General features: G+C 49.6%; 1 non-coding gene across 1 annotated transcript; it reads right to left on the reverse strand.

Moving 5' to 3' along the window:
• Window positions 1-11185: 11185 nt before the first annotated feature.
• Window positions 11186-11293, reverse strand: LOC131275398 (U6 spliceosomal RNA). Its single transcript, XR_009182862.1, has one exon. It is a non-coding gene; the product is annotated as a U6 spliceosomal RNA (small nuclear RNA).
• Window positions 11294-14822: the final 3529 nt, after the last annotated feature.

Here is a 14822-nt window from a genome sequence, read left to right on the forward strand (position 1 = left end):
TTCAAATAATTTTTAAAGAAGGAATTTGTAGGACACTCACCATATGGTCTCAAAACTTATTATGAAGCTCCAGTAACCAAAGCAGAGTTGGTATTGGCTTAAGGATAGCCATATATGAATGGAATAGAATATACAGTTGAAAAATAGAACCACACATAAATGCTTATGAAAAATATTTCATTGGTCATTCATCATCTTTTCAAACAAGTTGACACCAAAAGGAAAGGAATAAATATGATATAAAAACATTAACTTGAAATGAATCATAGATATAAACAAGAGAACTAAAATTGTTAAGTTTCTAGTCTACTGCTGTCTAATAAAAGCATATGAGCCACATGGGTAGTCTAAAATTTCTAGTGGCCACAGTAAAAAAGTAAAAAGGTGACAGTCAAAACTATATTTTTTGTTTTAACAATATATTTTCTTTAGCCCAATATTTGCAAAAGAGTCTCATTTCAGCATGTGATCAATTTAATTTTACTCCTGAAATAATTTGTATGGTTTGTTTTTCAATGCTAAAGCTCAGTTTTCAGCAGTTAAAGTAAAATGTATTCTTGGCAAACGAATAAAGCTGAGTTTTGCAGTCAAAACATGGTAGAATTAATAAAATATAGTTGGTTACTTTTAAAAAGCTGAGTTTAAGGGAAAATACTTTATGCTATTCCTGTTTCCAAATTGAAGTTAATTAAAATTAAATAAAAATTTAAAATGTCAGTGCCACAGACACACACCCCATATCTAGCTCTCAGTGGACACATGTGTTAGACAGCACAGCTCTAAGCTTGTTTATGGACACAAGCCAGGACCTGACACAGATGAGGCCTCTGTATGTATTAGATGGAGGGATGGATGGAAGGATGGATGGATATATAGAGGAATGTATGGAGGGACAAAGGGAAACATGGTTGGATGGATGGACAAAGGGAAGCATGATGGATGGATGGAGGGAGGGATGGATGGGTAGATGGATGAGGGATGGATGGATGGGTGGACAAGGGGAAGCATGATTGGGTAAATAGATGGAAGGAGGGAGATGCTATGTCCAATCTCCCCCATCCCAGCCGGCCCTGGTTTCCCGCTTTCTTTTGCCCACACAACTAGGTCTCCTAGTTCCTTCCCATTTTCCCCAGATGTCCAGTCCCTCCATACATTCCTGTGGGCTTGGCAGCCTCCACTACTCTACCTCCCTCCTGTCATCAGGTAAGATGTGACTCTGAAGTCCTCCAGCTGCTCCTAGAAACCTGGACCCTGTGACTGGGATAGCAGTGTGCATCTCCTGCTTTCACAGGGCTACAGCTGACTCCTCCATGCATCACATCTGTCACTCATTCCTGCCACTCTGTCCAAAATCAATTTTAATGATATATTTTTGGGAAGCAGCTATAGCTCAAGTGGTTAAGCATCACCTTCCACAAGCGAGGTCCCTAATTCAGTTCCTAGTGACTCCTGAAAAATGAATGAGAAACCAACTCAGGGAGGCTGATGTGGCTCAGTGGTTGAGCACTGGCTTCCCACATAGAGGTCCCAGGCTCAATCCCTGGCTCCAGTACCTAAAAAGAAAAAACAAAAATAAAACAAAACAGAGTCTGTTTTGTTAAAACCAATGCTCCCCAAATATAAATTATTTCTGCATTTAGGCAATATAAAAAACTATCAATGGGATATTTTACTGGACTTTGATTCATGCTTACCCTTCCTTGAATGAGAGTTTTGAACTTTATGGGGTAGATTTCCTTGATTTTACATCCTGCCATGAGGCTTGCTGCCAGATCCAAGGACTCTAGGAAAATATCTGTATCATGCATCCCTCAGACATTGAGTGGGGGAGAGAAAGCACAGAAACAGGCATGGGGATGGAACCTCTCTCCCCAATTTCTTCCACATGACAGGCACCTCACCCATCTGAATCCCCAGGACTTTAGAAAGCCCCAGCACAGATGGGGAGCCATCAGGAGGTGCACAAACCAAGATCCCCACAGTTACAAACCAGGCAGTCCTGCCCAACCCCTCAGCCCCATTCTGGCTGCAGAGCCAGGGCTTTCCCTTTAGTGTCCAGGCATTTGCAGGTGCTTCTAGCATCAGCCCCATTCTGGTTGCAGAGCCAGTGCTTGCCTCATAGCTCCCAGGTGTGTGGAGGTGCTTCTAGCATCAGCCCCTTTGGCATGTCCTTAATTTCCTTTATGCTTAGAGCATGCAGCTAACACTGGGTCCCACAATCTAATGAAAAAGATACTTAACTGAACTGATATAATAAAAATAATCTAATCAAAAGTTCCCTTTAGCAGAATCTAACAAAAAATACCACATAAAATAGGTTTACATGCACAGGCATGGGTTAGCTTAAGAACATAATTTTCCAGAGTCCACAAAAGTTTCAAACCAGGGCAGCTGCCCATCTTAGTAGAATGTGAAAGAATCGCTGCTGAATTAGGCAATAAAACACACAATGATACTATTTGTTCAATCAAATAAACACATCTTCTGAGCTGAGAGGGGCTGGGTGATGTAAGGGGTGAGGTGTGAGTCCCAGGTCCTGTAGCCTCAGTGTCCATGCTCTGGTCCTGTTTCTGACTGTGTAGCAATTTTCCTTTTTTTAAGAAAGTACTGAGGATTGAACCCAGGACTTCAGACATGGGAAACAGGTGCTTAACCATTGAATTACATCTTCTCCCCTGTCTGCAGTGATGGTTTCTTTTTGTGTGTGTGTGTGTGTTTTTTTTTGGAGGTACGGGGGATTGAACTAAGGACCTTGTACATGGAAAGCCGATGCTCAACAACTGAGCTACATCTGCTTCCCCGAAGGAATATTATGAACCCTCATGCCCACAATTTTCAATGCCAGGAGCCTCTTATATGAACCCAGGACCTCTACTATGCTAGCAAGCACTCAACTACTGAGCTACACCTGGTCCCCCTTGACACAATTTTGATATTGGAGCATTGTAAAATATTTTCTCCTGACAATGTTTAAGTGCTGTCAATGGAAAATAGATACTTTGAAACTGAAACAGTTATTTGAAAAAAAAAAAGTGTTCTAAAGGTCAAAAATAAAATCTGAACTATTACTCCAACAAAGAATTTCAAGGAAGATCTTGGAGTTTGATGGAAAAAAATGGAATATGTTTATCTGAGTTTGATAACCTTACTGTAGATTTGCTTTTATTTCATTAATACTTTTTATTTTTTAAAAATACTTTGGATTACATAAATGTTACATAATGGGGGTTCCCATATGCCCCTCTCCCCTCCCCTCCCATATTTTCCCATATTAACAACATCCGTCATTAGCACGGCATATTTGTTAAAATTGATGAACACACTTTGGAGCATTGCCATTAAGCATAGATTATAGTTAATATTATAGTTTATACTCTGCCCTGTACAATTTTATAGGTTTTGACAAAGTGTATAATGGCCTGTATCTGTCATTGTAATGTCATTCAGGACAATTCCAGTGTCCCCAGTATGCCCCATGTTATACCTACTCTTCTCTCTCCCTCCTCTCAGAAATTCTGGTGGCCTCTGCCTTTATATCAGTGATTCAAGTTCTTTCATTGCTAGAATAAGCCTACTTTAGTCCATAGCTGCAGTCCGCTCTTATGTTTGTTCTTTCTGCAGTCTGGGAATTTTGGGAGGGTGATGCCCACTCTCATTGAGAGGGGTCTTGGATCCCATGGGGCAGATGGATGGAAATGTCTTTCTTGCAGTTGTAGGTAGCTTTTTTAAAGCATGGTCATTGTCTGTCATCATCCTTTTGGTTGTTGCTCTGGGTGAGTCCAATGAACTGGGAGAATAGGTGTTGCAACTCTGTTGAGATTCATGCCACAATTGGCATATGAAAAACCAAAGATATATGTCACCAAGACATATATTTAATGTGTATAGTGCTAATTATAGGCTCAGGTAAAAGGGAAAGAAGAACCATGTATAGAGAAATTATAAATGAGCCTAACTCTGCTACATTGGGGAGCATATATTCCAAAGTAAGGCCCACTGACAGGTGCCAAATTCCCGAGAGTATTTGCCCTGCCAATAGTGTATAGATGTCTCCAAAGCCCTCAGGAGTCCCACTGTTGGAGGTACTGTGGCCTCAATGATATCCTGCTGAGATGTGCATGAGCATAACCTCAGGATTTACTCTGAAATCTCTTAGCCATAAAAACTCATTTGTATTTAATAATTTCTCCTTTTGGTCAAGGTTTTTTTCCAGATGCATCTATAGCCAGTGCTTGGTAATATTCCCTTGGCACCAGGGAGGTTCATCCCCAGGAGTTGTGTCCCATGCTGGGGGGAAGATAGTGCATTTATATGCTGAGTTTGGCTTAGAGAGAGGGCACATTTGAACAATAAGGAGGCTTTCAGGAGGTAACTATTAGGTAATATATAATACTAGGCTAAGTTTTGATTTCACACGGAAAGGCTCATACATACAACCATCAATATCAAGGGCTTGGTGTAATGGTCTGTCTTCCTTCACAAGGCACTGCCAACATACTCAGGGGATTCTTGCCACTCTATTAGAGAAGGTAGCAAGACTCCCCAGGGTGGGAATTCAATATTCTTTGATTATTGTGTGGCTATGTACCTACTAAGAAAATGCCTTATGACTACTTGGACATATTCATGTGCTATAGAGGCATACCCCAGGTGCACCCTTCCTCTCACATCCCCCATCACCAACACCCTACACCAGTGATCCTCCCCTGCCACAGTTGTGACCCTCAGAAACAACATCTGTGTTCATGGAAATTTGGTCTACTAGAAATGATACCACTGTATCCCATCAGTGGGAATATGATGAACTGCTAAGTAGATGGAGGTGGGAAAACTGGCTCATGGTATAGAGGAAACGAGACTAGATTATCTCCTGTACACAAGCTGATTTAAAGACTTTGTGAATGGTAAAATTATAAAACTAATGGAAAATACATACACATATGGATATATTTATGATCTTAAGGTGGTAAAAAAAAATACTTTAAAAAAGACCCTAAAAACATAAACCATCGGGTAAAAATTTGATAAAATTTAATCACCAAAATTCAAGAATTTTCTCATGAAGAGCATCATAGTCAAAGTTAATGAATGATATTTTCAAGTCTAAAAGGATTAATATCTAGAATATACAATAAATTCCTGCAAACCAACAAAAGAAAGACTGGAAATTGAAAATGGGCAAAGGACATAAATAGGAAAGTCCAGAAGAGATGCTCAACTTTACGGGTAATCAGAAAAAGCCAAAATAAAAGAATAGTGAGATAAAACTTTAGTTATCAGATCTTTAAAAAGCAGCAAGTTTGATAGTAGAATCATGCCTCTTTGGTGGAAGTGTAGACTGACACTGCCATCCGGGGAGCAATCTGGTGATACTTCAGGAAATTCAGGGTGCGTGTCCCCCTGTACTCCTGGTGTGGCTCAGAGAGGCTCCTGCACAGGATCGTGCATGAGTGTGAGCAGCATTGCTTGTAGTCCTAGGTAGGTGTCCATCCGAGAGCAGGTGTGAACTTGGTGGGCATGTGCTCTGGGACCCTCCTCAGCAGTGAAGCCATGGTGGAGTCTATACGCAACATGGGGTCTAACAGCAGGGTACTGGGCTACAATAAAATAGAAGCAGAAAGACAAATACTGCCCTATTTCTATAGTCGAGGGTCCCTGTGTCCAAGGACATATAAAAAACATTAGAGAGTAGCTGTCTATGGGGGTGGGAAGATTGGGAATAAGAATTGCTGATAGAGCCAAGAAAAATAAAGTAAGACAAACGACACCCGTGTACCAAAAACTGAGACATGTGAGTGAGCCAAGTCCCTGTGCTGAAGTCCTAAGAAAGAAGGCCCTGAGGATGGGACGGCAGGGAAGGACCAAGCAAGGCCAGCAGACCGCGCATAGATGGGAGGCTGGGCCTCCATGGAGCAGAGCAGGTGGACAGACAGACCGCACCTGCCAGGCTCTAGTTCCCAACATCATGTCCAGTGGGGTCACTCCCTCAGCCCCAGACAGCCCACCCTGACCCCTTCCTGGTCCTTGCACTGACCCCTCTCTCCTGGGGCACCTCGAGGTGTGTCTGCCCCTCACGTCCAGCAGCCTGGCTGTCTCTGGTGGGCCCTCCCTTGGTTGCTGCCCAGGGGTGGACAGAACCAAACACTCAGGAAAGAGTGTCCCTCTCAGGGGTCAGAATAATGCAGTGTGCACTGAGGGAGAGAGGAAGGCTTTGCATCGCCAACACCACCATCAGACCTCTGCAGACCATCCAGAGGCCACCAGCAGACCCTCCCCTCTGCTTTCCTCCAGGCAGCTCCCAGTCCACACCCCTGGCTCCTGGGCATGCCAAAACCTCACTCTTAGGCACTCCATTTCTCTTTCCTTTCTTTTTTCTTTTAACAATAATTTGATTTTTATGGCATAAACAATATTTACAAGAGAGCTTTTATAGCCAAAAATCCTTCAATTTTAGTAACTCTTCACTTTACAACAAAATAGATATAGAATATTTCTTCACACAAGTTGTGGGTGTATATTCACTTAATAATCATCCTGGAAATCAAGCTATGTACCTTGCATACATGTTAACTACATTTACTGTACATAGAAATGTTTTCTAAGGAAATGAAAAACCTACTAGTGGCTTCTGGCTCGCCGTCGACCTAACTTCTCAGCCAGCACATCTATGCAGATTTACGCAGAGATGTGTGTTTGCAAGTTGGAAAACAGGCATTGCTGTACCTGAGGCACTAGAGCAGCTGCATCTATAAACAGCTCCCATTTTGACTTCCTTTGGCACCAAAATAAACTGGTCAAAACACAGGTGACCTGAAGCCCCTGTCTGGGGTCCATGGTCAGTCTAACTACTCCTCAGAAAGGCCGCGCTCTCCACCCCCAGCCCCTGCTCACTGCTGCTCCCTCTGCCTCTGATTTTTGTCTCTGGCCACAGCTGAACTGACAATTCACACATCGGGCATCGACCTTTGGGGTGTGATGAACTTGAGCAGCTGAGGGTCCCATCAGCCCCCAGAATGGCAGGACAGACCTGGGGAGGCTTCTGGGCCCCTGCCTGAGGGCGACCCACCCTCCTGGGGATGCTGCAGAGCCTGGAATTGGGGACGACAGGTCCCTGGAGCCTCCTAGAGAACCAGCTGTGGGTGACGCCCCCACCCGTGACGGAGCACTTGGTCAGGTGCTTCCTTCCTGCTCTCTTGTCCCTGCACAGCACTGAGGCCAAGCCCAGGACAGGAGCCCTGTCCTCAGAGGTCACAGCAGAGGTCAGAGTCAGGAGGGAGAAGACAGTTTTCCTGAGCGTGAGATACTGACAGGAGGACGCAGCATCCTGGACGCGGAGGGGCATCGCGGCGGCAGCTCTGGGGCGATTTCTGTGCTCACGGCAAAGAGCCCAGAGCTGGTGCACAGCAGACAGGTGGTTCCAGAGCTGACAGGTGCCTTCTCAAAAGCCAAGGCTGGGATTCAGGGCACCAGCACAGTAAGGAAGCCTAAAATCCTGGGAACGCACCAAAAAAGCCTGTTTGACCCGTGACGCAGAGCTCCAGGCGCAGCCCCCTCAGCCGAGCAGTGTGACTTAAAGCCACGCCAAGGTCAGCTCCACTGGCAAAGGGCCACAGCGGGTCAAGGCTCGGGAGTCGTTCTGGACATTCCCTCTGCTGTTCAGAACTGAACTTAGGCCCGTGCAGCCTGAGGTCTTCTTTGACTTCCTTTCCCACAGGAGCAGTTAATGGCTTCTCCAGGTGCAAACTCAAGGTGGTCTACGAGGGGGCAGGGGCAGCAGGTGCTGTGGGAAAAAGACCCCTGTGCAGAGCCCCCGTCCCAGAACGGTCCTCACAGCCAGCGGCCCCACGTGTCCATGTGTGTCCTGGGGTGGAAATGAGCTCCCGTGGAGAAGGCCTCCTGGAGACCCACGGCCGCCTCCCCGGGCACTCGCCCTCAGCCCCCAGCTGACCACTGCTTGGCCGTCCTCAGGGAGCAGCGGCCTGACCACCTCCTGGTCAGGGGTCCTCGGGTTTAAATTGTCCCCAGCTGTTTGGTCTAAAAGTATTTGTACTTTACATCACCTTCCTGTCCCATAGCTTGCTTTTCCTCCTCATCATGGGAGAGTAAATCTCTGAAAGCAGCTTATTCACTACATTAAGAAATTTGGTCAAATGGTTAGGCCGGTAAAACAAAGCATTCATTTTATTGAATAGTGAAGAAGGAGGTCAGAAGCCATCAGCCATGGGCTCGGCGACCCTCTGAGACCCGCTGTGGGGCCACACGCTGACGCTGAGGCCAGGGAAAAGGCTCCATTCCCAGAACTCACCCCTTGGGTTCCTTCTTGACACTTTCACGCACATCCCACAGCAGCCCCTGGCAGGTCCCCACCTCCATCGTGCCTGTCCTGGGGCCTGAGCACACCAGGGCTTGTCCCGCTCGTTGTGCTGGAGGCAGGTGTAGCAGGACGGTGGAGCGCAGCGCGGAGGCCCCACTGGGGGCTGCAGGACGAGGCGGCACAGGCAGCAGGGACCCCGTGGCCTCCCATGGGCACTCAATTTTCTGAGGCTCCCCTGGGGTGGAAGGCTCCCAAGAACTGCTAAGGCTTGTGCCAGGCTGAGATCTGCAAACTCGAGGAGCTCCAGAGGGCGGAGGACGTCCCGCTCAACCGATCCCTTCACCAGAGTCCCCATTGGGTCTTATTTAGGCCTCTCCTGTTTAGAGGAGCAGCTGCGTCTCCAGGAACTGCTGCAGGCCCTTCTCTGCTGGACACTGGGTCCCCTCTGTGGGACGTACGTGGAATTTCTTCCCACAACTATTTGCTTGCTCCTCTGAGCAGTGCTGCTCTCCTCTACGGAAGTTAGCTGACAATCTGTCGTCACTTATGCAATTTTGTACTTCAGTCTCTCAACGGCATCAATAAGCCCTTTTTTTTCTTCATTGAATGTCTGGAAGCTTTCCTCTCTACTAATGAGAGGTCCTCAGGCTCACTGCTGCCTCACCGCAGCCGTCCATCTGGACACAATTCTTGCTGCCAGTGAGTCCGGGGCTGAGGGCGAGGGGTGGCAGGCGAGGGGCAGTGGGTGATGAGGGTCCAGAGCCCTTATGGGGGGCTAGCGGCCCAGAGCCGCCTCCTCTGTCCTTCTCATGCAGGGCAATCCTTTCCACTCAGCACCTCCAAACGTGCCGTCCACATCCCTCAGGGAACTGGGCAGAGAAGGATGCACGGGGGACTTGCAGATGCAGCGTGAGCGACTTTTGGTTTGTTCCACTCCACACCCACCCAGGAAAGCCCTGCCTGTCTACACCCTAGTTCAGCACACAGTAAGTGAAGCAGAGCCCGTGGGGACGCGAGTGTGGAAGGTCTGAGCATGGTGGGAGGGCCCAGGACTGAGGCCGGGGGTGGGACCTGCGGACGCCACGTCCAGCAGCCACAGACCAGCTGGACAACCAGACAATAAGTCTTTAACTCTGTGCCAGGTGGAACTGTAGACTGTACTTGTGTAAAAATGGTAAAGCCACACACTTGTATACAAAACTGGCAGGATTCACAGAAAAATGAAACCAGTAGTTGTCTATGTGGAGTGACACGGGAAGTGGGTTGGAGAGGGGTTTGTCACCTCTAAAAACGCTGGAGTTTTTCACCCTGAGCACAAGCTACTTTACGACAAACACGAGACAGTACTCCTTAGTGCCAGCCCAAAAGAGATCTGATTTTCCCATGTCGATTATTTGAAGAGCTTTTTATTTTAGATTTTCCCCCCAAAACTGGCTGGCGCTGGGCTGTGCTGTGCCCTAGGCCAGCCAAGCCTGCCTCTGCTTCTCCACTGGAGGAGCAGACAAAGCGGAACACGCGGGAGGATAAAATAAAATCAATGCCACTGGCTGCCCTGCCTGCGCGGCCGCTCCCTCCCCTGGACCCAAGGGTTGGCGCCGCGACTCGCTGCGCCCCAGCCTTTCAGATTCCAGGAACCTTCCTTCCCAAGGCGGGAAGAAAAGCCTCTGCCGAGAAAGACGCAGTCAAGGAGATCGGCGCTCACGTCTGGGCGTCCAGGAGGGTCGCTGGTCTCTAGGGCCAGGAGGCGCCCACCGGGCGGGACCGCGCTCAGCGCTGCCCGCGCCCCCCCGGGGCTGGCCCCGCCCTCCCCTGCACTCGCCCACCGTCCTTGCACCCTGGCCGCCTCCCGGGCTGCCCCCTCGCTTCCCGCCCCTGCCCACCCCCTTTGGGCTGCACCTCCACTTGATGGGGTCCCCGAGGGAGGCCCTCGCTGCGCAGGGGCCTGTGGGGAGGCCCGGCTTCTGCCCCGCGCCCCTCCCCGAAGGCTTGTCCCCAGCCAGGGCCAGACTTGGGCTGCTCTGCGGGTCCAGGGAGCCCCCAGGGCAGGGGTCCTTAACCAGGGTCCCTGACCTGAATTGAAATTCAAAAAGACGTTATTCTTGTGGGACGTGCTGGTGGGGTGTATGTATTTATTAAATACACACAGTGCAGCGTGGATTAGTGGGAGGTCCGTGGTTTTCACCTGACTGGCAGAGGGAAGGGGTCTGTGGAACAGAAAGGTTAAGACCCCTGCTCTAGGAGAAGAGGGAGCAGCTTCGGGAGAGCTGGCAGCACCGAGCAGGTGAGGGCCCTGAGCAGGTGAGGTCCTGGAGCAGGTGAGGCCCTGGAACAGGTCAGGACCCTAAGGCAGGTGAAGGCCCTGGAGCAGGTGAGGCCCTGAGCAGGTGAGGTCCTGGAGCAGGTCAGGACCCTAAGGCAGGTGAAGGCCCTGGAGCAGGTGAGGGCAAGCGTGGGGGCAGAGAGAGTGCTGGTCTTGTAGAGCCTTCCTCAGCCTGGTCTCCTTGGCTCAGTTTCCCCTTCTGTCAGATGAGGACAGAGGATGACCACTCTTTTAACTGACTGCCAGGTGGCGCTTCAACACCAGGCATCTCAGTGTGGTCCCAACCCAGTGCCACTTCCTTGCATCTCAGGGGAGCTGCTTAGAAACTCTCTGGAGCCCACCCAGACCTCCAGAATCAGAGCCTGCCTTTAACAAGCTCCCCAGGGGGCCTGTCTGCACGTCAATTGGAAAAGGACTCATGTAAGTGTCTGTATCAGAGTGAGACGGCATGATATTAAATTCAATAAAGATTCTGACAAAGTGCTGGATATAAAACATGGACTTGATGGATTTTTTTTTTTTTTACTTTTATAAAGGGCATTTATTTGGGGTAAAATATGAAACTCTCCAAGAATCTGCATGTCATTCTTGCACAGTGGCCATGCCAATTTTCTCTGTATTGTTCCAATTTTAGTATATGTGCTGCCAAAAGTGAGCCCTGATGGGCGGTTTTGAATGGTAAGAGCTATACAAGTAACTAACATTTACTGAGCGCTCACTACATGCCAGGTACTGCTCTCAACTCTGCACATGGCCATATTTAGTCCTCACAGCTGCTAGGGGGTAGGTGCTATTATTCTTCCCATCTGATATATGAAGATGCTGTGGAGCCAAAAGTTTCAATAACGTGGCCTCTTTTGCACTAGCAAGGGCCAGAACAGAGAACCCAAGCAGCTGGGGACCGGGGCTCATGAGCGGACATGGTCCTGATGGGCTGGAATGGAGCTCCCAGAGCCCCAGCTCTTTCCCTGAATCTGTTTACAGGTGGAGCACCAAGTTGCATGAGGGAAGCAGAAATAGAGAGAGCTGTGACGTGTTCTTTATGGGCATCCCCAGCATGGCTGGTGCAGGTGCAGGGTGAGGACATGGAGAAGGCTTCTGGGGTCTAGGGGAGAGAGGTGCACCCCCTCCAGGGCCTGTGTCTGCACACAGGGCCTGCCCTTGGGGAGTGGAGGGGATGCCCCAGGAGTGGGGATCCCTGAGGGGAAGCTTACCAGTGCTGGGAGGTGGGGAAAACTCAGAGATGCTGGAGAGCAGAAGGGCAGCTGATGGGAACAGGGGAGCTGCAGCTCTTCCCTGTACCCAAGAATGTTCTCATCATCTCTGGGAGGTGAGTATTTTCCTGTGGAGGGTGTGGATCTCTTTGACAAGGTCAGCAGAAATGAGCTCTGGACTCATGAAAGTCTACATTTCACCTCTGCAGACAAGCTGGTAGCCAGTTAAACCAAATTCCTAGTGAGTGGGGCTTAAACTCACAGGAAAGGAAGCTCTTGGGTCTGTGGTGAAATTATCTGGTGTCACCTCTCTCCCAGCTGCCAGGGCAGGAGGTTTTCAGTTAGACCTAAGAGGAAGGGGCAGTGGGGCCAGTGGGGAATGGGGGGGGGGGGGGACGTGGGCATCACCTCTGCTCTCCTCCAGAGGGTGGTATGGCACAGGATGGAAAGCAGCCTTCAACCAGCTTTCTAACTTGTGTGCTGCGTTTTCCAAGGGAGAGGGGACAAGTGGAGATAAATTGGAGAGGAAAGGAAATACACATTACAGTGAAAAAGCCCTGGTTGGGCCCCTGCTAGCCACTGGCTGGTGACCTTGTCAAGCACTTCATCCTCTGGGGCTGTTTCCCCAGGAGCCCCAAGGCCCTTTCAGACTCCTGGACAAGCAGGTGAGAGGCACCTCCTGACCCAGTGGTACCTGGTTCAGCCCCTCCGCTCATGGAGGGCACACAGCACACGGGAAGTGTTCTCTTCCCCTCCCAGGGCAGACGGCTAATGCTTGAGCATGGAGGAAGGAAAACACCTGTATTTCAGAGCCTACCAGGGCCTGGATCTGCCCTTCCACACAGCATTTGAAAATTCTGGAGGAAAAGGGAGAGCTGCATGGGAAAGATGATTGGAAGGCAACCACTGGTCCTCTCGAGTTCCAGATTTATTGTATTCTATCAAAGATAGTCCCTTAGAATTTTATATTTTAAAAGGTGTTAGACACTGACTTGTGTACTATTCATTTCATAGATTAAACAGATGTAATGCGACAAGCTTAAAAACATTATTATTTATAATATTTCGGGAGGGGTGTCCCCCAATACCAGATAATCTATTTTAATGATGTGACTCTGAGCACAGCCCTGTGGTGGGCTTGGTGTTTGTGTGAGTGAATAACATGGTGTGTATATCAGAGCGCCCGTGGCTTTTCTGCAGGAGTTGTCTTCATGGGGTTGGGGGGGTGGTAGTGTGTGAGAGTCCCCTTCTCTGGAAATGCTGTTTAAAGAACACGGGGGCTGAGAATGGGCCTCCCTGCTCCAGGTGATTCCACGTCCTACAAAAGCAGACAAGAGCAGAACTTGGTTCCATGAGCCCTTCCCTGGTCCTGCACATCCTTTCCTCCTTGAAGTACCAGCTCAAAAGCTCCTCCTGCAGAGAGTTCCCACCTGCTGAATTGCCTACTCCCTGGAGCTCTTTCCACATTGACTTTCCTCGGTACCTGGAGCTGCTGGTTCCTGTCTCCATCTCGTCCTGGGAAGTGTTCTGCCTCCAGCAGGTGAGTGTGTGGAGATCAGGGACTGGACGTTGAGTTATCAGTCACACCTCGGGATGCCAACCAGCTCTGCTAAATGGAAGGATGATGCTGATGATACCACAGCAGCCACCGCCTCCTGCACCTTCTTGGGTGCCAGGACTGCGCTGAGCATTTACCTGGATTAGTTCTTATAATCTTAGCAACAGCCCTGTGAGGAAGTGCTATTAATACTCTGTTGTCTACAAGAGACAAAGAAACTTGCCAGGACCCCACACAGCTAGAAGGGCCATCTCAGTCCAAGACTCAGCCCAGCGCCCTAGCAAGACCCAGTGACCAGGGCGGTCACCACATCATCATCCACATCTACCTCTCTGGGCTGAAGGAGTCAGATGCCCCCCCAGACCCCCACGGGAAACAATCCCCAGCCCCTCCCCCCTCATTCAATCATCCCCCCCAAAGGATGTTCTGCCTCCCTCTTCTATTCCATGTGGCAGGGGTCACTCACTTTTAGGGGCTCGAGTGCTGGCGGCCTGCACTTCAGCTCTTGACAAGAGGGCCAAGCCAGCAACTCCTCAGGGACCTTCTGGAGTTCATCCTCATGCTCCTGCTCGACCTGCTCCAGCTCCCTCAACCTGGCCAGCAGGGGGCGCTGCTGTCCCTCTAACACCTGGCAAGCCTCCCGTGGCACTTAGGTGCTGCACCAGGGACCTGCTGGACTTCCTCACTTCACAAGCTCAGAGCCCTCCTGACATAAAGAGCCCCCTGGAGGGCTGTCCTCCCTTAACTAGTAAACGCTCTTGAGCAGATCCCAGTGCCGAGGGCTTGTCCTGGGCATCTCCCGCCTGCCCTGAGTTCGAATGACACCACATGCCTGCATGCCAAGGTGACCCAAGGAGCAGCCACAAGCCCCCAGGAGCAGGGAGGAGGCCAGGACACAGCCAGGCTAGACTGTGCCAGTCACTGCTCAGGCTTGGGGTTTCCAGAGACCCTCCTGAGCCCACCCACTTGTTTTGTGAAGGGGAGTCATGGCAGGGCAGAGGCCAAGCCTCAGAATCCCCTGACCAGGGCTCGTTCCTTCATCCACGAGACGCCCCTCCCTGGGCCTAAATGCTTTCACCTGAGCAAGAAAACCAGGTGTCTCCCACGGCCTTCCCAGCGCTCTGATTCTGTTCCCACTGCCTCACCCCAGCTCCTGCCGACCTGAGTCAGGACAACTCGTCAAGGCACATGACAGGGCTCTGCAAGAGAAACTAGCTCTCCATTCTCTGCCAGAGCAACAGGTGAAAATGAGTTGGTGAACTTCACCAAAGGAAAAGGGCATATCTGGTAAGATCTGGCTTAAATACAGGCTCATGGCACTCTTGAAATTCCACTTTGGGGGATACAGTTCCCAAAAAAGGCACGTCCAGGAGAACATTCCTCTGCCAACATGGCTCCAGGCACTGGTTCCTAATT

This window comes from Dasypus novemcinctus, chromosome 22, assembly GCF_030445035.2.
Source record: "Dasypus novemcinctus isolate mDasNov1 chromosome 22, mDasNov1.1.hap2, whole genome shotgun sequence".
Classification (NCBI taxonomy): Eukaryota; Metazoa; Chordata; class Mammalia; order Cingulata; family Dasypodidae; genus Dasypus; species Dasypus novemcinctus.